The following is a 26,222-nucleotide window of genomic DNA, read 5'->3' as shown; positions in this document are numbered from 1 at the left end:
GGTTTTTGCCATAGCCATAGCCATAGCCATAGCCATAGCCCAGACATGCGAACAGGGCCAGGGCCCTGTGTCTGCTTTGGTTGCTGCCTGCTTGACTTTTGAATACTTAACAGGATAATGAAATGTCAAAAGTGCGCAGGCGGCCAACGAAAAGCGTGTCCTGTCCTGTCGTGTTCTGTCCTTGCTCTGGCCCCATCCTGCTGCTTCCTGTCCCAACTCATATTGATATTCTGGCTCTGGCTGTGCCGGAGTTTTATTGTGTTGTCGTCCATGGGCCCAGAGTGAACGTCACGGCATGCCGCGCGCATTAAATCATAAAGAAAATGAAGGAGCGGAACTCTAGCTGTTGGATAACGAAGAGAGTATACGAGTATGTATTTTTCTCACTTCATTTGAGAGAATTTCGAATACTCTTCAACGGGTTTTCTCACATTTATTTTACTAGATATTCCATTTGCCAGTCGAAAGCGTGCAAATCCTTTTCCAACTTTTTCCAATGGACCAAACTTCGCACCAGCTGTCAAACATTTTGTCCTGCCCCAGGCTTGCGGGCTGCCCAAATTTATTAGCCAATCATTATGCCCAATAAAAACAAAAAGCGCACGAAAGGCCCATGAAAAATGTGATATCCAAGTGGAGTGACCAGACCACATTTCTCATGCAGTGGGGGGGGAAGGGAGTTGCTCTTTTTTTTGGTTGGTTCGTTGGTTGGCCATTTTATGTTTACATAAATTTAAATTGACACAAATGCGTTTTGGGTGCCCCCACGCGCCCTGCGCCCTTAACCGCAAAAAGGAAGAGAGAGAAAAAAAAAAGAAAGAAACCAGGAAAATGATAAACTTCATAAATTATGACAGTTTCATGCCGCCCTTCACTTTATTTATTTGTAGTGATTGCCAGACAGATGCGAATTGAAAATTTATTTATGCAATTCCCTGCGATTGGAGCAGCAAAACAAAAGCGAGTACAGGCAATGGAAACTGCCTCGCATTTGCCCACAGAAAATCAGGTTTAATCAGGGCAACTTTTGTGGCAACTTTTGTGTCTGTATATGTGGCAAACATTTGCTACATCCTCTACCTCTGCCTCTTGCCCCTTGCCTGTGGTGGTAGCATTGTCCATTGTATACCGCAGTATCCTGCTAGTTATTGTGGTGGCCATTCGCCCCACAGCCTGTTGTGGCAATCGGAGAAACAAGAAAAAGTTGTAATCAATAAAGTAAATGACCCAGGCACTTCAGGACCATGTCCTGGCAAATGTGTGTGTGTGTGTGTGTGTGTGGGGGGGGAGGTAGGCCAAGTGTTGCCATGATTGATTTCCATGCATCAAAGCTCCCAACGCATTAGAGTGGTAAGCAGAGATATAATACTTAAGGCAATACACAATCCAATACTCTTGGATATTTAGTTAATCAAGTTGGTTTTCGCTGTACTTCCTGCAAATGTTATCCTTGGGGAGCAGCCTGCAGCTAAACGATTTTACAGATCAATCTTTTTCAGTGCCCACAAGTGTACAATGTAGTTGGGCATTCCCAGATCTCTCAGGCTATGGGTCTAATGGGAAGCAAAGGTGTTCCATGGCCTTGAAGCTTCTGTCTCAGCATCTCGTAGGGTATTCCAAAGCTATGAGTATGCATTGCATCAATCATTCCAGAGAACGAAAGCAAACAGAAATAACTTAGCACTCTGCAAAAGTGGAAAAGTAAAAGAATCTCCACTGAATACTTTGGGCCTAAATCTTACCACAAAAGTTCCATTCAATTCAAGTTGCGGGCCCTTATGCATTGTTAACATTTTTATTAATTAACCAAATTGACCAAGAGTACAAATACACACACACACACACACACACCACACTCACAGCCAACACACGCAAGCATAATTGATTGAATGCGGCGCCTGGAAAGTAGGCAACATTTGGCGCGCCCAGCGAGGAACGAGGCCCGAGGCCCTACTCCAGTGCCGGAAGCACTGCCTTCATTTTGTTAATGAACTTGAAACAGTCTCTGGAGGGGAAAAGCTGCTCTGACTACCAGTCTAATTGAAGCGAAATCAAATGAAGCAGCCATTAAAGCAGCGCCCGCCCCATGCCACACAACAATGAGTTGTAAAATATTCAATGGCAGGAATTCACTTCAATGGCGCTCGAAGCGCTTATTGACTCTTTTGGGCTGGCGGTGGGCCAATTATGAGCCACAAAAACTACGCACAATGGGTGGTGGGGGGGTGGTAAGGAATGGGGGCAAACTTTGGCCACAATCTCAACAAGAAAATCTGTAAATTACACGCCACAAGCACTGAGCTGAAGCTAAAGAGGCAGACGGCAGAAAATTTCCAAATATTTATACACCTAAATAGATTTGATGGCATAATTGAAATTTGTTGTTATTGGCTTTGGGCCTGGCCCTGGCTCTGGCTCTCGATGTTTGTGTATTTTTGCAATTTGCATAAATGCCAAATGGCAAATGGCAAGTAAAAGTTTATTAAAAGCATCGCCGAAACTTTCGCCCCGTAATAATGATGAAGGTTCCACTTTGGGAAATTGTGACACATAGCTGCGGGCTGAGAATGGGAGAAGGTCTTGGCTGTCCTAGCCCCGGCCATTGTCCTTGTAGTCTGACACAGTCTGACAGCCAGCATTTCTGTCCAGCAACAATTTATTTTCCTCTTTTCCTTATTTTTCGTTTGAGATAATTTAACGCTTTTTTTTTTTTGCTTGCAGCTGAAAATTGGATTTGTTGCCACTGACTTTTCAGAGCTGCCTTCAACGCTTGTAACAAATGTTGAAAAGCAAGGGGAAAAAAGAAAATGTTTTGTATTTTTCTAATTGCAAATGAATTTCTCCAGGGATGAAGCCAAATGAGATTGCAGCTGGAGGCCACATTTCTGAACAGACTTATCAGGTTATTTAATATTCATTTCTACACACAAAGCAGCCACAACAAATGTAATTGTTTGACTTTGAATGGTCTTCCGGCTAACGGCTTAGATAAGCGGCGAAAACTTCTGCTAAAAAGTTAAAACTTTTACTAAAAGAAATGACTACATTAGCCAAGCCATTTGGAGATGTTTGATAAGGGGAACCTTAGGCTAGGAAAGGCATCTTAAATCAAAGAAAATTGTAGTAAGTGAAGGAAGGATAGGGAGTTTGAATACCTGGACATTGGATGCATCTCTCTTTGATCTGTGCGCTGAGAATTTGAGCACATCTCTCAATTTGAGAGTCTCTGCAAAATGAATTTGTCCCCATTTAGCATTCACTTCAACCCACCGTCTGAAGCCATTAAACAAAATGATAAGACCAACTTGTCTGGTTCCTAACCGACCTACAAATCGCTCTCCAATTAAATCCTTTTTTGTTTTTTTCTTTTTTGTTGTATTCTACATAAACTAACTTTGCATTTGAAACTTTTTCATGCTGCCTGACAGACCCGCTTGCTCCCTCCCATCCCATCTACCATCCCAATCTGTCCACCGCCCCTGGGGCTATATGTAGTATCTTTTCAAGTCCTGCCTTGTGAACCTTTAATAAGAGTCCCACCGAGTCCAAGTCATTTAATGTGCCTACATTCATTTCGTTTTAAATCTGTGATAAAGTGGGGGCCGCTTTAAGCTTAGTAGACCCTTCGCTCTTCTTGCTGCTGCTGTTCCAAGTTTCCCACTCCGCCTCCCACTCGCCCTCTCTCTCTCATTCTCTCTCTCTCTGTCTCTCCGCTTCCACACGGCATGCTTAGTAGCCAAAGTTGTCGCCGTGTCGCGACAAACGCCATTCTTTACACGACGCGAGTTCTGTGCGCTTTTTGAGTTTCCGCTCGTTCGTTGCTGCTGCTGCTGCTGCTGCTGCTCGGGATTTTTCTTATGTTTCTTGCGCCTTTTTGTGCTTCCGGTTGTGTACGCGCTTTCTAGATTACTTTTATAAGTGAATTTGTTGCGGTTTTCCGCAAAATTTACAAGTACGTGAGAAAATTAGAGCTTAGCCTCTTGGAGCCACCAGCCACCAGCCGCTTGTTGCGCCGCGCTGCCTGTTGGCTGCCTTTTTTGCTCTTTTTTTTTTGTTCTTTTCGTTTCCTGTGCTCAAGCCCTATTATGGGGCTCACCTCAGCAGCTTAAAGGTGTACAACGTGGCGTATGCTTAATGCCGGCTTACACAACACTCATACGCCGCCGCGGTTGCAGCAGGCACTGACACTGGAGCTGGCAGGGCAAATTAGCAAGTTCATTATTTGCTTAGCCATCGCCTTTTGCCAATTTAACGCCAATCCTAAATACGTCTCTCTAAAGTGTAGCAGGGGAGAGAGTGAGCAGGGGTGGTGGTTGGGGGGAATTCTACTCTGACATGAAAATAAATTCGATGGCCCGAACTCTGTTCCACGCTGAAATAAAGTTTCATCTTAGCCTCCGCGAATGAGCAGGACAAAGTTTTTCTTCTGCGCTCGCCCCCTCCGTCTCTCTGTCTCCGTCTGCCTCCGTCTGCCTGTCTGTCTGTCTCTTTCTCGCTCTGTCTTTGTGTGTGTGTGCGTGTGGGAGGGTGCGGTTTTGTCTGTATTTGCAGAATTGTTAGTTTCACGCTTTGTTTGTTGAGATTAGCTGGCGCCCCCTCAAGCCTCATCCTCATACTCGCCCGCCTGCTGACAGAACTCTGCCCAGGCCGACACTCTGGAGCATGGAGCATGGAGCATGCCCGAAACGCACGAAATAAAATTGTGCAGCTTACTTTACTTTATTTGCCCCAACTTATGCCACGCCACTGCGCTACACTTGTTTTATGGATGCCCTTCCTCTGGGGGGGTTTTTGTGGCGGGGTGTATAATGAGATCGTCATCAGCTCTCTCTCTCTCTCTCTCTCTCTCTCTCTCTCGGCTCTCTAACTCTCTGGATTTCTCAGCATAGACTGTGCATGAAATGCACAAATTCGTCAACAAAACTTTTAGTTTATAATGTAAACGTGATTTATCTTAAATCTTTGAATATTTTTCATCTTTTTTTTTTGTTTATTCCAGCTATAGATTTTTTTAACCTTTTTTCTGTTAATATTAACCTGATGCTGCTGCTGCTCTCCCTTTCTGTGAAATCTACCCACTCAAATCTCTGCCCAGAGAGAGGGTATCTAAAGTTCGTCTAAATCAATTGCCCAGCACACATTTCACTTGGTTTATTTGCTCCGCTTGTTTGTTGCCTTTTCGCAAGAGCAAAGTTTGCACGTGAAAATTGCGTTCACATGTCTTTCCCAATTGTGTTTGTGTGTGCGTACATCTAATCTATCTATTTGTGTGTGTGTGTGTCGCTCATGTCTATGTGTGTGTGTGTGTGTGTTGGTTGAATTGGTGGCGCTAAAATTCGCTGGCGTGTGGAAAATTGATGCTGTTGCTGAAGTTTTTGGCTTTTTGAACTGACAGCTGCGATTTTTATGCGTCCCCAGCAGCGCAGGGAAACGGCAAACTACGAAAAATAATTGTAATTGTGAATTGTATGACCCGGCTAACACCCTACCCTACTCTTATCCCCCCCCCCCTGCTACCCCTCCTCTGTGTATTAGCCCTAATCAGAATAGTTGTGGGGGTGGAAGGGGGGGAGCATGGTGTGAAGTGTCTGGATATTATTTCGGTTTGCCGCCTCCGTCTGAGCGATGGGCTTCCATCTGCAACTGCTTGCCCCCTCTGGATCTGGGATCTGGGATCTGGGGCTTATTTATGGTTGAGTTTGTCTGGAATTGTCTTTCCCCCTTGGCTAATGAGAATTTATGGCTAATTGATGCTGTTATGCGTGTGGCCCGCACTGAAAAGGAAAGCAAATTAGGGCACACACACACACACACACACACACACACACTGCACAATTGATTTTGGGTAGAATATTTGCCCCTGCAACATAAATTAAGCGCCGCGCCGGTCAATATTGAATGCAGCAAAATGTTGCGCATTTTCATATGCGATTGTGTGCATTTAATTAACTAGAATTTTAATTCATAATTCATAAATGGCCAGCAGCAGCAGCAGCAGCTGACGTCACGTACTCGTACTCGTTCGTATTTGGCCAACAGCTGGTCATGGCTAATTCACATGTTCCTGCCCGGCCCTGCCCTGCCCTGCCCAACTATCGATCGCTCCTTCCAAGCGAATGGCTCCTGCGATGGGGCAATGTTCTCACAGGACACGTGTGCTATGCAAATTACACAAAAGTATGGGTATAATGCAAATGGGGGCACGGCACCCAGGGAGAGGCGGAGGCGCTGGTTCCTCCTCACTTAATTAGCCAGCGAGTTTATTTATTATTCACCGGCAATGCCTCACTGGCTCCGAGTGCCTTGTGCTCCCTTGCCTGCCCCACTGCCTCACTGGCTGACTGACTGCTTGCCTACCTGCCTGCCTGCCTGCCTGCTCTGGCCTAATGAATCACAGTTTTTGTAGTGGAAATTTTAATTTTTCATTAGCATGCAAAGCAACAAAGCGACACGAAAATATATGACCTTGTGCCGCGTAGTTTATGCACCTAGAAATTTGGGCGCAGAAAGGTATGTTGTGCTCTTGCAACCATAGCAAGGAAACGTGTGGAAGGTGCAACATAAAATATAAAAATAAATAAAAGCAAAAAGTATACCAGAAATAATCTCAATGGAATAAATAATCGAGAAGGTAAAGAAGCGTGTCTTCACTTTCGCATTGGATTTACTTTGATAGTTTCCGAGTAGTGGGTATCTTGCAGTCGGAATGTATAGTACATTTTTTCCCAGTTGTTTTTGCTGTCATTTCTCTACATGCCCGGAACATTTGTCACCAGGTGCTGAGGCCCGGCCCTGAGTGATTGAGCGAGCACATAGAGAGCGGAGCGGAGCGGAGGGTAAAAGAGCACAAGAAAAATGTGAAAAGCATGTTGAAAGGATTAATGCACACATCATTTAACCAAAGGGAAAAGCCTCTCTCTCAGATAGGTGAAAGTCCATCTCCATCTACTGCCTGCCCCCCCCTGCCACGTGGCTGCACGTTCCATTGAAGGAGTCCCAAAATGACAGCTGCCCCAGACCCAGTCTCAGACCCAGACCCAGACCCATCCCTCCATCCTGTCCCATCAAGTGCTAGACCAAGTCCACGATTATGAGCCTGAAGTTGGCTTTGGCCTTTTCTGGGGATTTTGTGGCTGACCAAAGTAGTTTTTGTTTTTGTTTGCGGTCGACTTGGGGCTTGTTGTTTTCTCCCAGTGTAAACTGTTCGAGTTGGCTGAGTTTCAGTTATTTTTCTGCACAATTTAATCTTTGTTTTAGTTATTTACATGCCGGTGTGGCTAAGGTATTTGTGGCTAACTCACAGGCTACAGAGGCCAAGCAGATGGATGGAAAAATTGTTTACTCTTTGGGGGAAACCATAAATATTGATTAAGAAATCATTTAATCTAAAATCAATAGAAAGAATTATCGTAGCTTAAGAGTTAATGGGATTTCAAGTGGCACAAAAAATGCATACAATATTTATTTACTTAATTATGAAAACATTAAATAACAAAAAAAAAAAAAGGGAAATTACGGATGATCCTTATGATTGGCTGTAGCCAATCTTTATATATTATGCTTGTTAAACATTGCATATAATTCCATTATGATTTCCATTATGTTCGCATCACTCATATTCCGCGTGGCGCCTGCCAGCCCGTCACTCCCCACTTTGTGTGGCAGCCAACAATTAAGCTGTTCAATATGTGCTGCACAAAAAATGGATCGACAACAGTTAAAACTGAAAACCAACATCAAACCGTTGGTATACCGAGACCCGACCAGAAACCGCAGCCATTTCATTGAGTGACCAGATAGCCGACTGGTCGCTGGGTCACGTTTGCTCTGCTCTCCCGACTCCCCACACCCCACACCCTGCACCCTGCTCTCGACTGCGTATGCAACACGCTCCGTGCTGCGCGGTCTGCACGCCATTTGCGGCTCATAATTCAGAGTCGGGGCCTGATTCAGTAAATTGCATTACCAAAATAATAAATCAATAACAATTTGATGGAGCTAAATGGGATTACTGGCAGGCGACGAGGCTTGGCATTGGGTTTTGTGTCTGTGTCTGTGTCTGCGCCTGTGTCTGCGTCTGGCGCTCTTTTATGACATAATTTAATTCATTTCTTTAAAATCATTTCCAGCGAATTGAAATACAAAACGTAAGCAGATAAATAAATAAATAAATGTATATTCTGTGCCAAATTGATTTTATTTACCCGCCGCTGCCTGCATGAAAAATTCAACTGATTTTTATCTTCAATGCCAACAAAGAAAGTCAACAGATTCGAGAGCGTTTCACCCGCGGATGCAAATAATGCCAAAGGAAATTAAGTGGCGGGCTGAAGCTGGGACTGGGACTGGGGCATGAGTAAAGTCAGGGACAGTGACGGCAAATATGGCAGCAGCAATTGCCACATCAGCAGAGGCACACTTTGAGGCGGGATATTCCAGAGTCGATTTCTCGCACATTTCAGCAGGAATTAAATGTGCATTTCAGCTAATTCAAAACGAGACTCTGTACTTATGGATAGATATATTCTGCCACCTGCTTAGATTGTCTACGCCCGTGTATACAAATCTGCCTTCAAAACTGAAATTTCAGTAGCAATTTCCTGCCAAAAGTTTTCTTTCAATACGGAATATTCATTTCCAATTGGTTTCGCAAAGTTTTCCGTTCAAAGAGATTGCCAGAACACCTTTTGCGGGAACTTTTCGACAACTTGTCGAAGCAAAAAACGCCAATGAAACTGAAGGATAGCTGGTGGGTGGTGCTGGTGCTGCTGCTGCTCCTATTTCGGGTTTCGGTTAATTTTATTTGCATGTTTTTATGCCTTATTTTTATTCATTTTCGTGGATGTGCTGCTCTTGCTTTTTTTTTCCTGCGGTTTGTTGCTATAAATATTTAACATCGCCGAATGACAGCAGTGCCGTGCAGCACGTGATTGAAGCCAGATAAGCCAAACACACGTACAGCCAGTCACATATTTTTACATGCGAGTATATACATATATATTCGATTGACAGACCCGCCTCTGAGTCTTAGACTACTGGCATCCAGAAGCGATTCAATGGAATCCCCAGACCCGGCGACAGATATGCCCCACAACTTGCATGGGCATAAATTTCAAATAAATTTCGCTTTATACTCGTACAAGGCCTTGGGTGTGGATGCTTCAGTGTGTGTGTGTGTGTGTGTGTGTTTGCTCCTTTTGCAATAGGCAATGTGGAAATTTTGATTTTTCGCCCGAGTTGGCAGGGCGACGAGGAGCGGGTTTAGTTTTGTGTCTGACTTACAGCGAAATCAAATTAACTTGTGCACACTTTTAGGCGCATAAAAGGAAGGCAAGCAGGCACCAGAGACCGAGAGACCGAGAGACCCGGCGTCAAAATGCTGCGACGTGACTTGGGCTGCTTGCCGACCCTTCCCCTTGTGCGACACTTCCCTCAATGCAAATGTCGAACGGAAGTCGTGTGTGTCTGCATGTGTGAGTGTAGGTGTGCTGTGCATGTGTTTGTAAATTTATTCACTGATGTTCTTTATAAAAGGCAATTTGAAACATTCTGTCATTAAGTCGACAAATTTTTAGAACGTTGCCAACATTTGGAGCCCGAGCTAATTACAAAATGAAGTGCACGTGAGACACGAGAAAGAAAGCCACGAGAAAATAAAAAGTGTGCCATTAAACGAATATAAAAAGGAAACGCAGCAGCAGAACGAAGGGGCAGGGGTAGACAGGTAGGGAGCGTGGAACAGACGTTAAAATGAATTTTTGTTTTACTTTCTTTTGCAGCCGAATATGTTTTGAATTGCTTGATATCTTTTAATGGCCGCAACGGTAGAGCAGTTGCCTGATGAGCTGTGGCTTATAAAAGTACACACATACACATGTAAAAGGAAGCATGTAAAAGGATTATTGCAAAGGGATCTGAAAAGGAAGAAAAAATATATTTTTCGTGTTGCTCTTGTACGCTTAATGCAGACAATAACCTGAATCGGTTGCATGTCACAAGAGAATCAAAACAAATATTATATAGAACCAAATCAATAGATTTATGTAAAAGAAAATCTGCTGTCTGCTCAGTTCAGTACATAATTGTTCCGAAACTGTTTTTAATGATTGTCGCACCCGCACCACAGCTATGAGCACTCGCAATGGGGACTGAAAGAGGCAGACATTAAGGAAAAAAACACGCAACTATTAACACCTACATAAATGCCAGCCACATGGAGGCATAAATCAAAAAATAGCTTCATAAAATATTTATGCCCCTCAACACATGCACACATGGGGCATGGGGCATGGGGTAGGGGCAGCCACCACCCAAAATAAAAGGCAGCCACCCACTCGTAGTGTTAAATAAAAATGGGCGCCCATTTGTAGGCAGCGGAAGCGGAAATGTATAACAATTGAGAACACAACAGGAAATGGCAGAGAGAAATAGAACGAGAGAGAGAGAGGCAGAGGGAGAGGAGAGGGAGAATAGAGGGTAGAACTGGGCAACTGGGCAACTGGTTGTCCATTGGGGGGGCAGGCATGTAGAAAAATGTGTCGGAAAAACTGAAATAAACTGCCAGGCACTGACAGCAGTCGATAAAGGATAAAGGATAAAGGCAAGGGGTTCCGTACATCCTCCAAAAAATGTTCGCAAACAAATTAAAAATTAGCCATAAAAAAATAATCATACGGCGGCTTGTGCCAAAGCAAACAAGCGACATTAAATTGATAAAAGTCGAGGCCAGAAGGGGAAAGGCCGCCAATAAAGCACACAGAGAATGGAGAGCCATGTGAGCGGGCCCAGGACAACGATAAAGACGGCCTCGAGGGCCGAGTCGAACACTTGAGTGCCAGTCCTCGTCCTCGACTGGCAGACAACGGCAGCGGCAGCGGCAAATGCTCGAACATTTTTTTGTACGTATTAAAAGCAACTTCCAAGTCATTAACCCGTTTATGACGCTTAACTTGGCCGCTTCTTTGGGCCAGGCGATGCCAAGCCAAGGCAAGCCCCGCCACTTGGCCACAATAAAGCGGCAATAAAAGGCCTTGCACGCAAAGGGCACACACCAGCACACATGTGTGTGCGGATCCTGGGCAACTTTAAGCGCTTAACGGCTCATTTATTGCAGAACGTAGCCTCAAATAAAGGGGAGATCTAGAACCAGAACCAGAGCCAGAGCCAGAATGGCATAAATTGTTATTAAAAACGCGACGCAGCCTTAGCCACAGCATGGCCGGGGCACGCGCCCATTATGTGTTTAATCTTTGACCGGACAGGCCTCCGCTCCCCACACAAACACAAAGAGGGAAGCCCACACACAATGGCAGCAGGGATGAAGAGAAAGGAGTGCAGGAACAAAGTGGAATGAAACGGAAGGGCATGCATGACGTACGGAAATGGTTGCATCAATGTCCTCGTTGGCCATTTTATGCCAGATCGTTTCGCATAAAATACGAACCGACGACTGACTGCATATAAAATACATCTGAGAAAGTGCAGAGAATGAGAGAGGAACAGAGAAAGAGATTGCTAATGAGACAGGGAGACAGGGGGACAGGAAGAGATATTTATTTTGCTTTAATGGAGAGAAGATGCTCCGAGTGTGGCCACGAATATTTCATGGCTTGCCTGCAAATTACACAGGAAAAGAAATACTGAAGTCTGGCATACCCTTGCACATGTATACCGCCCAAAAGGTAGAGCATCTGAGGTTTGAAATTGAAATATTATACGGGAAATATTAACATAATAAATAAATAAACATTGAACAGAGAGACATATCAAAAATAAATTAAATACGCATCTGTCTGTGTGTCGCTCTGTCTCTGATCAGTGGATAATATTAATATTAATCCATTAATATTTCTAATCAAAAGAAATGATGCTCTCTGATCTCCAACCCACATAAACCGCTATATAGCAACCCATGTAGCGGGCCCTGTAGAGCCTCCCGCAGCATAGGGTATCACAGCCAAGGAATTTACGGTTGATGTGGCTTGTCTGTTTACGGCAACGGCAGCAGCAGCAGCAGCAGCAGCAGCAGGTTGTGGGATGTGCGACTGCGGGGCTGTGGCTAGCTCCCCCGCTGCTGTTGCGGGTGAGACGCTTCCTGCCTTGCCACGCGCCTCTGCTCACCACAAGCGGCTTTGGTTTTGTTATCCACACTTGCACACACACACACAATCACACGCACATTATGCTAATATTAGCCCCGGATAGTGCTAGTGGGTTAAGGACATTTTTATGCACGCGTATGCGTATGCCCAGGCACAGCGGCATCGACAATCGAGAGTCGGCGGCCATCTGGCTGTTGTTTGCCTGCGTTCGTGCATGTTAAATGGGCGTAATGCCCACTATTATTGGACACATTACAAACAAAATGAGAATGGGGACACACAACCCGCCTGGCCCCGCCTGGTGCCCCCGTCCGTAGAGCATTGTCTGGCCTTAAAGCTCTCTTGGCCAAAGAGAGAATATATTGCAGTGGGGCATTAAACTTGCATCAGAAAGTGCACCCCCACAATTGAGTAAATCGATGCTGCTTGGCCAGCAGAGAGAGAGTGTCCCAAGGCGAATCAGGTGTGTCTTCGCAATTGATGGGGAATTCCCATTTACTTGAGTATTATCCACATAATGGAGGGGCACTCAAAATGTCTTCCCTTTCGATTCATTTCGACCCACTGCCAAATGAGCAGCCGCAAAAGCCCATTTGGATCTACTCAAGCATCGTTACCTGTCGTTCGCTATCATTACCGATATCGGGCATCGATTTTTATGCCCCAAGTAATTTCCACAAAACGTTACCGAAAATCAACAGAGCAAGGCCAAAGCCATTGACATCTTTTCAACCACATCCACATCCCAATTCCCATCATCATCATCATCGCGTCTGGGGAAAAAGTGAAAACATTGCCCCACACAACAGAAACTTGGGAATAGGTAGAAGGGGAAACTAGTTTGGTGCTGGAAAATAGTTACCAAAAGAGAGCTTCGATTTTGCAGCAATGGCTGCTGAGGTGTTTTATCGATTCGCACCAACCACAAATACATTTACCATAAGAATAACGCACACGGATGGGTCCTTTCCGCTTGACAGCCATGAAGAAATGTATGTGCCCAGTGGAACCAGTAGCAGGAGGAGCAGGAGGAGCAGCAAGAGCGGCCCAGCCCCACTTTGTGTCACATTATGGAGACATCAAGCACACAGACGGGACTCGTATATACGAAATACTCGCAGCAGCGTGGCGATTAAAGTGAAAAAATACTGCCCCTAGGGGACCCCGCTGGCTGTGGCAAAGGAAAGGCACACAAATTTCGAACTTAAATCCAAAAATATCACGGTATCAGTAACTACAAAAGCAGAGAGACAGAAACACGTAGAGAAGCAGCCTGCAAGGGGGATTTAAGGGGGGGCTGGGAGGCGGTGCAGAAAATCATAATATAAGTATAAATCATAATTTCAGGGCAGAAATCTCTAGAGATGAGCTTTCAGCGGGGTGTTCAGTGTGGCATGCCACGCCCACCGTCTGGGCTCCCTTGGGCTGCCTTGTTTCCGGGCAGGTATAATCCCTCAAAGCGAAAACACACAACTCAAGCATTTTGGACGCCTCTTTCAAACTTCACTTGGCTTTATATGTATGGCATGCGCTGTATGTTTTATGTTGTATGCTGTTCTATGTGTGTGTATCGGTGTGTGTGTGTGTGTGTGTGTAAGACGAGCCAACAATTTATGCGCTTCGTCGCTTTTCGTCTACTCCAAAATGATTTGCCTTTCAGCCCAGACCCCAAGACCCCAGACCCCAGAACACCGACCCATTCCCATTCCCAGTCCCAGATCCCGCCCCATCCATCCACTTTGCCTCAAGTTCAATTTATTTTGCGCATAAAAAATATAAGAATGTTTTTTTTTTTGCCAGGCTTCTATGTATTCGGGGGCCTCGTTTTGTGTCCATGCCATGGGTTGTCTTTGTGTGTGTGTGTGTGTGTGTGTGTGTCTGCAAATTCAAGAAATTTTTGCCTATTCAACTAAAGCCAACGATAGAGATGAGCGCAGACATAGATAAGATTTGATGTTTATAAAGCTAATTGCTGGAATTTATGGGTCTAGCTCGAAATTTGGAACTTTATTTGGGCACAAAAATTATGAAAAATTGTTTTAATTTAATAACTTTATAATTGGAAGTGGGCGACTCTGCCTGATAAGTACAGCTGCCTGCTGGTATCCTCAGGGGATCACCAAATATTTCTATTCCCTGAACCCACCCAAACTATGAACTCATCTCTGACTCAAATTGCCTTGGCCCGCCTGCACGCTAGCATGCAACATGAGAAATTGCTTATAAATCATGAGCAGCGCCTTCCGCCTACCCCCGGACTGCCATGCGAATGCATGTTTACTGATTTACCGCCTTGGTTTTTTGTTGCCATCAAAATCTACATATTACACACACACAAAAATCCATACAAGTACCTCTAAACCTCTGAACATTGTTGCTGCCACATATGTATGGAGCGGGAGAAATTAATTATTGAATAAAATGCTACCTGCTGGGGGCCCAACTATTTGGTCTATGAAAATTTGTCAACGCTTCGTCAACATTCAAGTGACATGCCAAGTAATTTGCTGCTAAGCAACGCCGATATACAAAGGGCAGGGCTACCCGGGACCACTGAACCACACGACCAGCAATACGCCCAGGCGAACCACCCGAAAGGCTACTCCAGCCACCGAACCACCCGAACAGCTACTCCACCCCGTCGAACCACCGAAACAGCTACTCCACCCCGTCGAACCACACAACTAGTTACTCCACCCACTCTCAGTCACCCAAGCAGCTACTCCACCCACTTTCAGCCACCCAAGCAGCTACTCCACCCACGCCAACCACCCGCAGAGTAAAGGTTTCTTTTTTTTTTTGGCTGTTTGACAATTCAGAAAGTGCACAGGGTGAACAGGGAGTGCTCCGGGCTGGGGTTGTATTTGCTGGAAGTTGAATACTTTTTCGGTGCTGAAAAGGTGCCATAGGTACTCGTGCACAAGTTCATTAATACGTGAAAACTTGAAGCGGCTTTGCTTGCGCACATGTTAAAATTATGATTGAAAAGTAAACTTAAACTCGGCTTTCTAATTTGATCAAATTCTGCATTTGTAGCTCTCAATTATGCAACGATCACCACTATTCGATGGAGAGAGTCTAGTTCGATAAACTTTCATTTATTGCTGGCCATTCCCTAGAAACTATGTGTACAAATTCTTTGTGCTGAGTATTGTCAGGGTATTATCAACTTCTATCCACCAAAGCTCTTGTATGCTTTCTCTTTTTATAAGTTTCAACTTTTCGGTGAACACATGTCAGGGCATTTAGGATTTATATATATGTATATTTTTTCTCCATTTTGCAGCTGGACCGTGTCCATAGGCAAAATTGTTGAGCTGCCTGCTGCCATCCATGCGGCATTTTGCATGCATTTTTGATGGGCCTGGACGTTGGGGGTTCGGCTGGCTGGAGCCGTGTGCAGGCAATGCTTTTTTAACGCGCTTTCATGGTTAGCTGCATTCAAGTGGGGCTCTCGCTGCGCTCTCCTTTATTTACCCATTTTTTTTTTTCTCCGTAGTTTTTTAGCATTTTAATTGTCAGGCAGTCGGTGGGCGGCGGTGGGTGCACCCGGGGAATTGGTGCCAATTGAAAGGGATTTCGCTGTGTCCTCAAATGGGAATTTAAGAATTTTCAAGGAATTAGCTAACCAAACTGGCGGTCTGAGTGGAGAGAATAATACGCAGCGCCAATAGAGATTTATCATGGGGAAAACCAACAAGAATTGAAACTGAAATCGGCTTAAAGCTGTTAGGGTTCAGACGGTATTCAAATTTGATTCAAATGTGGGTCAAAAGTTAGGATTCAAAATGGGTTAAGGGGCTTGCCTAAAAGGGGAATACAAAGAGCAAGGTTTAAATTTCATACACAAATCATGGAGGAACTTTCGTGAACAAGCAACATCGTACACATCATATTTGCAATTCCCCCAAAGCTGCACCCAGGCCAATTAGCCACCCAGCAGACTTGGCCATATATGAATCACAGTCCAATCACAACTTTCCAGCAACAAATCCGGAAAATGCAACATTCCAACGCACATTCAGGCACGGGGCTAAGCAGGCACGGCACACCGTAGAAAAGTCTTTAAAACAAACAATGGAAAATGGTAAATGGAAAAACTAAAAATGAACAAAACTAAAAATGAAAACGAACACGAACACGAAAGAGGCAGACAAACAGCGACCTTACCATTTTTACCTTGGCCGCTTGGCACGGTGTGGCACAGTAGCAGGCAGCGAGCACAATGTGAGGCGTACAACACTGCGTATGAATGATGCGGGCACTTTTAAATTATGCAAGAGTATTTTCCGCTCAGTGGCAGCTGGGCACACACACACACGGGGACTCATGTGAGCAAGCAAATTTTCCACACAATAAAATTGTTCACACTTTTTATGCACATGCGGCGGAATGGAGCAGAGGAAAACGATGATGATGAGGAGCGGAAACAAAGAACTTCTCGTCACTGCCTTTGTCTGTGTCTGTGCCTGGGCCTGTGCCATATAAAATAAATTAGAAAACTGGCAAATTCTAAATTCAAACCATTCATTAAAGCCCGGCTAGAGCCCGGTCCTTGATAAATTATGAAAATGCAGCTAACGAGCCGTGTGGAACCTTGACATTTGCCCGAGTCCAAATCCAACACTCTCGGCGGCTCTCTGTTGGCTGTCTGTCAGCCAAAGCACACAGCTACATTCACATCCACATCAGCAGCAGCAGCAGTGGCTTAGTTCTCCCTGGAGTGCATATTAAAAATGTGTAAAATTAGATGTGCTGAGTGTCACTCAGTTGGCGAGCTGAAAGAAGGATAGGGCCAGAGCGGATGACTTTAAGTTGTCTTTAAGTTTGCATTCAGAATTTACCCCGCGATGGAGCTGCAAGTATGCGACGATAAATGACAAAGCTAATGCGCTTTCAACGTTCTGGCAAACGCACCACGGAAATGTCTTGGAGGCAGCATTAGAAGAGGAGCTCTGTTGCTGGCTCTGCCACAGCCATTGCGATGCCACTCAAGGCATTTGCCTGCTGACTGCTGCCTGCTGCCAGCGGCATCTCGTGCCATAAATGTCTGCACATTGTTGCAGGTGCGGAGGCGAGATGGGGGTGCGGGCGGGACATGGCTTGGCATACCCCCAGGCGCGTTGCAGCTTGAGCTTGACATTTGCCTGACAATCAGGCGACACATTTTCCCACTCTGCCACACTCTGTCTCACTCTCGCTCCTCCGCCACACTGGATTTTTCTGCTGCTTTGATTTTGAATAGCTCACTTACTAGACTTAATAAACGTTGCACAGCTCTGCGACGGTTTTGCCCACTCTGTTTGCCGTGTCCTGTCCTGTCCCGTCCCGCCTGTCAGAAGTGTGTCTCCTCCTCTTGGACTGTTTTTAATGCTGTGTAAATTCAAGTTTGCATTTCCAGGCTTCTTTGCAGCTCATCCTCTTAGATAAGATCATTACACATGGCACACAATAATTCACTGAAAGCGGAGACGGGGCCATCAAAAGTAAGTGCAAAGCCTGTGGAATTAAAATGGCAGCGAGCGGAGTACGAGCATTCGGGACCTTTTGATTACCTTTTTTTCTGCTTTTGAATTTTTAAATTTATTTATTTTCTAGAAATTCTACAGCCAAGCCAAGTCTGCAATTAACAACTGAGTTTTTTATCGTTTAATCCTCCCCAAATGTCGCATGTACAGGTGTGGTTTCTAGGGAAAACTCGAGCTTTGCATTAGCCGTGTATCATATGTATAGCCCCAAGGCATTCCTCAGATCTGTCAGCAGCGCACAAATCCACCCTGAGGCAACAATCAGTCCCCCAGGACTGCCAGCATGAAGTTGGCAGCTAAATTTATTTATTGAGTCACTTACTTGGCAAAGAATCTCACACATCACCCACTCTCTCACACACACACCCGAAGGATGTGTGCGCTTGAAATTTATGTGTATTTTACCTGCTGACTTTAACGTGGCACTCTTCATCACTCTCCCCCTGGCAATTGAATTAAATTTCAATTAATGCAATATGCTTGTGGCTTTAGGCAGATTTAATATAGTATTTTATTTTTATTTTGTTTACTGTCTTTCAGTGTTTGCTTTACCCTTGAAGGCGCCGTCAGAGTTCTTTATTTGCAATTCTTTTTATTTTTTGTTTGCTATTGCAATCGAAGGGGACTGTGGGTATTGTCTTTATTATTGCTGCTGCTGCTGGGAGTGGGAGGAGGGTGGGGCATATAGCAATTTGGTTGGTCATAAATTTGAGCGAGACGGCGGCACAAATGAAAAGCACAGCGCGTAAGGGAAAATATTTAAATTTTCTCGCGCGTTCTTCTTTTTTTTTGCTGCAGCCCTTTTTTCTTGTTTGGGTCTGAAGGGAGTCCTGTGGAAAAAAAAATCTGCTTAAATGTACTTCCGTCATAAAATAACGGTAATGCAGAGAGCGAGAGAGCAATGCTCCTCTGTGTGTTTGTGTCTGTGTGTGTTGGTGTGTGCCTCACGTAGCAAGAAAAACCTTTTTATAAATGTTGGTTCGCAGCTTCCGCAAAATAATAAAACAAAGCGCGCCAACACACCGAGAGAGAGAGAGAGAGAGAGGGGAGACTGGCAGCTGCCAGGACATCGCCAGGACCTGTGCAAAAGGCAACCCGGCAAGAATGCTTTTAAATTTTGACACACACGCACACACGCACCACTTGGTGGGCAAGAGCCACAACAAAAAAAAAACACCAAAAAATTAATAAATATGTGCAACGGGGAGACGGCCAGCAGCCCGTGCCTTCGAGGCACACAGAAAGACGCCACCGACCCATGAAGCCACTGCCCCGCTCCCTCTGCTTCCTCTGCTTCCCTCTGCACACTTTGTTTATTTTAATTTTTGTGTAGTCCTTTTTTTATGTTTTGCTTGTAGATGATTTTGATGGCCCCAAAAACTCTGTGCGGCGACATTTGTTTGAAGTTTATTTTGCATATGTTTTATTTCGCTTTTTATTTTTATTGAGTTGCTGCAGCGGCACTGCAGACAGTGGGGGCTGGCTGATTAGGCAAAAATTCTACTCAACTGGAAATGTTAAACAAATATACTTGCTTCCGAGAGTTGCAAAGGCATTTCGGTTGAACCGCACACAAATATTGGAGTCGATTTGGGACATTCAAAGAGATGAATGAAATGATCGAATGACATTTGATATTGGGTAAAAAAAAAGGAAACTCTTGCAATGGAATACTGAGATGGGAATGGAGGGTAACAAAATTGTTTTAAAAGTATATTTATGGGTTCCCTGACTTAAGCCAGAGATAAAATGATCTAAAAGGGTGGAGGCATGCAGCTCGGGCATACCCTTAGAGCTAGCCCATAATATTGAAGTCTCTCCTCCCACTTGAACTACATATTATAAAAGCCAATTAAGGCCATCAATCTGCCTGCCAACTTCAATGCATACAACTTTTATAGCCACACATCCCTTGCTCCTAATCAGCCATCAGCACATTCAACTGATTCATTGATTTGTGCTCTACAAAACGCATTCATATCAACCAAAAAAAAAACCAATTAAAATTAGCCACTAACAAAATTATCAGCAACGCACTCGCTCAACCACAAACAAAAGATACTTAACAAATAACAAATTTAATTCGATTGCTGCGAAAATTTACGCACTTGTGAAAATTATTATTATGAGAATGCCCATTAAAAAGTTGTAATAATTGAAATGAAAACAAATGGAAGGTTTAGTGCAATAGCAGTTTAATTGATGAATGAGTATTATATATACATATGTACATATATATGTGTGTTCAACTCTTACCTTAGATTAGCTTTAGTTTGGCTTTAGTGTGGCTTTAGTTTGGCTTTCGTGGAAGCTTGAGTGTAATCTCCTTGAAGTTGTCGCGTGCTGCTCGTTTCAGTGAATCTCTTGGGAGGTCTCAGTACACCTTACTGCCTGCCTATGTCTCTGTCTCTGCCCCTGGTACTTGGTTTTGTATGTGTATCTTTTTTTCCGTTATTTTCCTTGTCGATCCACCCACAAACACACGTCAATTAACCTACTTTCGAGTTAGCAGGGGGCCACTGGGCTAAAACAAAACATAATAATGGCAGCCACAGAACCAGAGCCAGAGCCACCTTCTAACGAATGCTCCAAGTTAATTTTCCTCGAATTTGTTTCGTTTTTTTTGTGTTGTTGGTTTTTTTTTTTTTGCTTCTTTTCTTTTCTGGTTTTTTGCCTTTCGATTACTCTAAGTATTTCCGGCAACACACACGCACGCGGAACACTTTAGCCGGCTTTTTAGACTACTTGCGCCAAAAATCCAATCAGACGTAGCAGCGGGCCAACAGCCAGACTCAAGGGACCACAAAATATAACGCATACGCCGCTTGGGCCGACCAGAACGCACGAGTGGCAAACACGAACTGAAACTGTGGCCAGAAGTGCAGCCAAATCGGAGTCCGCTTTGTGTGCGTGCCAGCGGCGCATGCGTCACATTTAGTCAATGAAAAGCTTCGTGGCACACAACATTTGCCGCCAAGTCGAGTCCGAAAGATGCCTTCGTCCTGCCTTTGGCAGCTGATGGTTTTTCGGAGTCTCGTCTGTTGCTGTTGCTGCTGTTGCTGCTGTGTATGTTGCAAGGGGTATTATGATTTCAATCAGATGTTTGTGCAAAGGAGCGACAAGTGAGACTCTCGATCTCAGATCTCAGATTATATTTGCTTGCAGCTAGTAGCAAAGTTATATCAGATCTCGCTTTGTGCTTTTACCCTTACTATATCTACCGTAGAGTCATGGATTGGAATATCTTGCGGCTGAAACTATTTATTCCAAATATAATTGACGAAAAGTTCAAGGCAAAAGTTAATAAATATATCACCGATAGGAATAATTTATTTACAATTGCCTGCCTCCTATAGTTCCTGTGCTCCTGTGGTTTCGGTGCTCCTCTTCGCTGTTGTCGCTGTCAGCGCGTGTTGCTCACTTTGGGGGCAGACGACAGACGACAGCCGAGGCGCAGACACAGACACAATTACAGACACACGGACAAATTCAGGGCGCAATTCGCGCAACGTCATGTCAACGAGACAGTCGAGACAAATGCCACAGATCCAGCCTGCCCCACGCTGCCACCCACTTTCACTGCCGCATCCCTTCGCCCAACCATTGCCAATTGTCTCGGGGGCTTAACTTTCTTTCATTTCTGTGTTTCCCTTCTTCTTCTTTTTTTTTGTGTGTGTGTTTAATTTCTTTTGCCAACAAGCGGCGGGCTTTGGGACTGGCAAAGGACTGTTGTTCCTACGCCTTGTTATCCTTTCAATTGTCATTTGCTTGTTGCGTCGCCTCCACTCGATTGGTTCTCGTGTCCGGTTTGTGCCCCTCTCTGTGTGTCTGCTGCAAAGCCTCTTGTAATCGCAAGTTAATTTGATACACAGATGTCGATTCTGGCTAAGAAAATCTTCGAAATTAAATTGATTTCTCAGCGGCCAGCATTAAGCGTTTCGAACTTGCTCCTGCTGGGATATTTAATTTGATTTTAATTTAATTTTGCATCAGTTTGCCTGTGATAATTGGCATTGTACGAATTACCAGATTTACTGGCAGAACTAAAAGAGAAATCTCCAAGAAATTGTGTGGAACCACTCCCAATGAACAGTCTCCTGACCCTCCTGCAATGAGCTCAAGCCACGTAACCGGTCAGGTAAAGCCCTTGTAATCGCCTGTTAACTTGACATGACGATGCCTAACTGATTTATATGTCTCATGGCTAAGTCCCAGCCATGGATAGGACATGATGGATGGATCAATCGATGGCTAGATAAACAGATAGACGAATGGATGGACTGGAGAAAGCCGCTCAGCCAGCAGCAAAATTAAAGAGAAGGCCAAAAGGAAATGAGGGATTGGTATTGTATTTTTTTTGGTTTGGTTTTTCACGAATTAAATTGTCCAGTGGAGCATTTTAAATCTGATTGCTGGCCGGAATTGCAGCCTAACAATTTCGGTCTCTTTGCACGGCCTCAGACTGCACTCTGCAGCTGCATCTTTACTTAGCAAAATTACTTGCTTCTCCCCCCTATATAGCCAACAGAAAGGCGCCTCGTTTATGGCTGAGTGTAGGAGGCCAGGAGATGGAGCCAATGCTGTCAATACTGGAGTATAAATTGCGGTCTTTTATGTACAAAATTTTGGTTTATCAAGCAAACAAGATAAATTATGTAAAAATACACACACATACAGACAGGGACAGAGAGGAAGACTGAGGGATTGCCACTTGTTGAGATTTCACTGCGGGTCTGAGTCAACACAATACATATACATATTTACTCGTATATATATATATATATATGATATAGCACAATGGCATTATGCTTGATTATGCTCGTGTAATGCCTGGCAAAGACTCGTTATTTATTATGAAAATCTGCTGGCTCAGTATTTCATTTAAAAGTTTGACGCTCACGGCTCGACAAAACTGCTGCCGCTGCCGCTGCTGCTGCTGCTGCTTCTCGGCCTAAAAAAGATGGCAAATACAATTTGCAATTTCACAATTTTACAAGGGAACAAATCTTAAATACGACTCCAGCCACGCCGCAAAGTATGGCCTGGACCCAGGGCCGAATGCTGCTCCAATCTAAGCCATGGCCATGGCCATTTTAATCCCTTTTAAATTGATATTGTAATTGGTTTCTGTGTGTAGTTACGAGCATGAATTTCAATATGTCGACTCCGGGGCTAGGCTTTGCCCTTTTAGTTGTCTGCCTCTTGCCAGCCCCTCCACCCTCTCTGTTTTCTGTTTGTCTTTCACGGCTGTGTGCTTTGCTGCCATATGAATTATGTGCTTTTCGTTGGTCTCCATCTCCATCTGCTTTGTTGCCGTAGCTTATGTAAGGCAATTTGTATTTGCTTTTGTGGTGACTAGCAGCATATATTTAATGAATGTGCTAGGGGTATATCAGGCAGGCATTTTCAACCACATAACCACATGAATATAGTTTATTTTTTTTATATTACATGCAGCAGCAAAGCTCGAATTATTTTTTACCATTAACCTCCACTTGATCGGCTTGAACGAAGGAGTAACAAGTTGCATCTACAAAAAACAAAGATGTTAAAATACTTGATGGCATTCAAAAAGTTTAAAGCCCCCCGCACCTTAATTTGCAACGGCTTCCAATCCCCCACTGAAACTATCAAAAAACTTGGTGACACACAAGAACTTTAAGCAGCAGAAACACTCCCAGAAACAATATCATTAAATTGATGGGAAAAGTATCAACTGAAGTTCACGCCACGCCGCACGACATTAATAAATATTTGAGGAGCCACTAAAGATGTCGCTTAAGTAATTACGAGCTGGGTAACAATTTCAGTGCGACATCTTCACATCAGCAACGCGGCCAAAACTAACACAAAAGTGACTGACAAAAATCTTTTGATTGCACTTTGGGGACCCATTTAAAGGTGTGAATTTTACAGCCTACCCCGCAGCCCGCAGCCCGCTCCAACCAACTCTCTTGGCCAAACAAAAGTCGTAAGGGACTCTATGCCTCTAGTTCGTTTTTCTACGGGGTCGGTGGGGCTTTGGGCCACGCACCAGGTTGCCCATTACACGGCATTTGTCCTTATTTACCGTTCCCCTCCGCCACTTGGTTTATAAAGCACCTGCTTAACCCTTAATGCGGAACCCACAGCAGCCAAAAAAAAAAAAGAGAAGAGCAAGAAAAAGGCCAGGCAAGAGTGGAGAGTAGACAAGAGGCAACGGCTCCGGCAACGGCAACGGCAACAGGAAGCTGTGGCAATAAAAGCAAATCCGTATTCAAGGTGCACGAGGCGTCTGAAATCTTTTGGGAGCCAGAAGCAGGCCGGATCGGAGACCTGGGCCCAAAAGCTGCAGCGTCGACGGGTTCGAGACGCTGGGACAGCAGATTATGTATTTACAGTCAGATAACTCCCGTTATGGCAAAGTTTAGCCCGGGTTGTCCCCCCAGCCAACATCCCTAGCCCAGCTCCATGGACTGGCTCTCTATTGTTGTTGTAATAAGGCAACTGCCTAGATGATTGCCGGCAATTGTTGACCATGGCCCAAAGGCTCTTAGACCCATCCATATGTGTGCCTGTGTGTGTCTGCCTGTGTGTGTGTTGGACAAAACTTAATGCTGACTCAGGCCGAGCGCGGCGGCCATTTTGTTTATCTGCATAATAAACTCACCGCAAATTATTGGAGCCCGCATTTTGGACACGTTCCTGTCGTCGCCAGGTGAAATGCCCCCCAATGGGACATTGCCCGACCTCTGGCTTCTGACATTGCCATTGTTCGGCCGCCCAACAGCCCAAGAAGACACACGGTAGATGGGTGGATGGGTGGATGGGTGGCTGCGAAGAAGCCAACAAACTTCTCAAATTTCGTATTTAAGTGCTTTAGGTAATGTATTTCCTACAAATTTAGCAAACTATCAAATGGCAGAAGCAGCAGCTTGATGGAACTTCATTTGGAATGCTGTGAGGAATATTAATCACAACAGGAGCAGAAGTGCCGATTAGGCAGACTAAGTGGGATGCACAGCAGCGATTAAATAAGCCCGGCAGAGGAAAGAGAACACCCATCCATTGTGTGGCTGATGAGAAGAGTATCCAAAGGATCACTTTCCAACTGAAGTCTTCAATTTAACGAGGTCTAGGCTGCATTATGCAATCCACAGGCAGTTGGCAGCCATTTTATGTACATTTTCAATGGCCCCTCCTGCGGCTTAAAAAATTAAATACGCCTCTCCTTCTTACATAAGCCTGCACATGACATCTATGCCTGTCTGTCTGTCTGTCTGTCTGCCTGTCTTTCGTTCCGTGGAGCTGCCATGCTGCGGCTTTTTTTTTTTTTTTGGGAATCCCCGCTAGGCTGCAGTCAGAAATGTCACAGGGCGCGATGGTGCTGCTGCTGCTGCCTTCCCACTCTGTTCAGCAGATCGGCGAAAATATTATTTAATGCCCTCTGACAGTTGAGTGAAGCAATATCGTTTACATGAATTACCTATACTTACACATAGTATGTGTGTGTGTGGGGGCGCATGGCACTCACACAGATTGCCATAATGGAGATGGGTTGATGGCAAAACCTCTCGTTAGCTTTAAATATGAAAAACCGAGAGAAGGGGACAGATACTGCGAACGAAAGCCGGAAAATCGTTGTACATTTTGTGTGTGAACATTTTCGATTGTCAATGTGTTCAGTTTTCATTTTGGGTTCGCGTAGTTCTTTAATTAAATATAAAAAGAATACAGAGATCCGCTTTGGAGCTGTTTCTTTTAATGAACCACGAATATATATATACATATATATATATATATATATATATAAATTTATTTGTTCAATTTTTTTCCGTAATCTCTGCAGCAATTTGATAGTTTTGTTTATTGCATACATGATGCATTTTCGCATACTTTTTTTTTTTGTCTGAACTGAAAACTGAGCTCTCGGCTTACAGTCTGTGAAGCTATTAATTATTTTTGTTACTGTGTTTTTTATTACGTTTGTTATTTCATATTTGTCCTTAAATTGAAATCGCTTTATCAGACGCAAACATTTTTCTGGCACATTTTTAATGCCACCCAAAAAAGATCGCAACCCAAAAAAAACAAACAGAAAACCAATTAACATAAACCATTTAACAAAAGCACAATTATCTAATAGGTATAATTACCAACGGTACAGTCAAACAAAACGAATCAATAATACTCTTCTAATGGCAAATTCAAAAGAAATAAAAAAATCAAAAACTAAATAAATTGAAATTTAAACAAAAATGTCAAAAACTGCACGAAACTGGAAAAAAAAACTCCGAAAACACACACACAAACATATGCATATATGAATGCCGTATATTTAAACAATTTGATCAATTAAAAGCAATTTTGCAGCAGACAAAAAAAAAGCGATTGAAAAATATTTCATACAATATAAAAAACATTTTACTCACTCAAAATTCAATAAAAAAAACATATATATACATATAGCAAAAAAAAAAAAATGAATACAAAAAAACTGCAACCCCTGGACATATTTTTTTGCGGGCCGCACACTTTCTGGCACACAAATTGCCCACCAATGGCGCAGGATTGTGGAGGATGGTGGGGGTGGACATCAGAGTCCGTGCGGGCA

At 44.1% G+C, this 26,222-nt stretch overlaps 1 protein-coding gene across 1 annotated transcript in view; it reads right to left on the bottom strand.

Moving 5' to 3' along the window:
- LOC111077233 (basic-leucine zipper transcription factor A) overlaps positions 1 to 20,473 on the bottom strand; it is a 45,584-nt gene extending 25,111 nt beyond the window's left edge. Inside the window, exon 1 of the mRNA XM_022371426.2 lies at positions 19,886 to 20,473. The gene's annotated coding sequence lies outside the window, so the exon portion shown is untranslated. The remainder of the gene's footprint in view (positions 1 to 19,885) is intronic.
- Between the last annotated feature and the right edge of the window lie 5,749 nt (positions 20,474 to 26,222).

The sequence above is a fragment of the Drosophila obscura genome, unplaced genomic scaffold, assembly GCF_018151105.1.
Source record: "Drosophila obscura isolate BZ-5 IFL unplaced genomic scaffold, ASM1815110v1 contig_1, whole genome shotgun sequence".
Taxonomy (NCBI): Eukaryota; Metazoa; Arthropoda; class Insecta; order Diptera; family Drosophilidae; genus Drosophila; species Drosophila obscura.
Note: the sequence above shows the minus strand (reverse complement) of the source record. Positions and strands in the feature narration are given on the sequence as shown.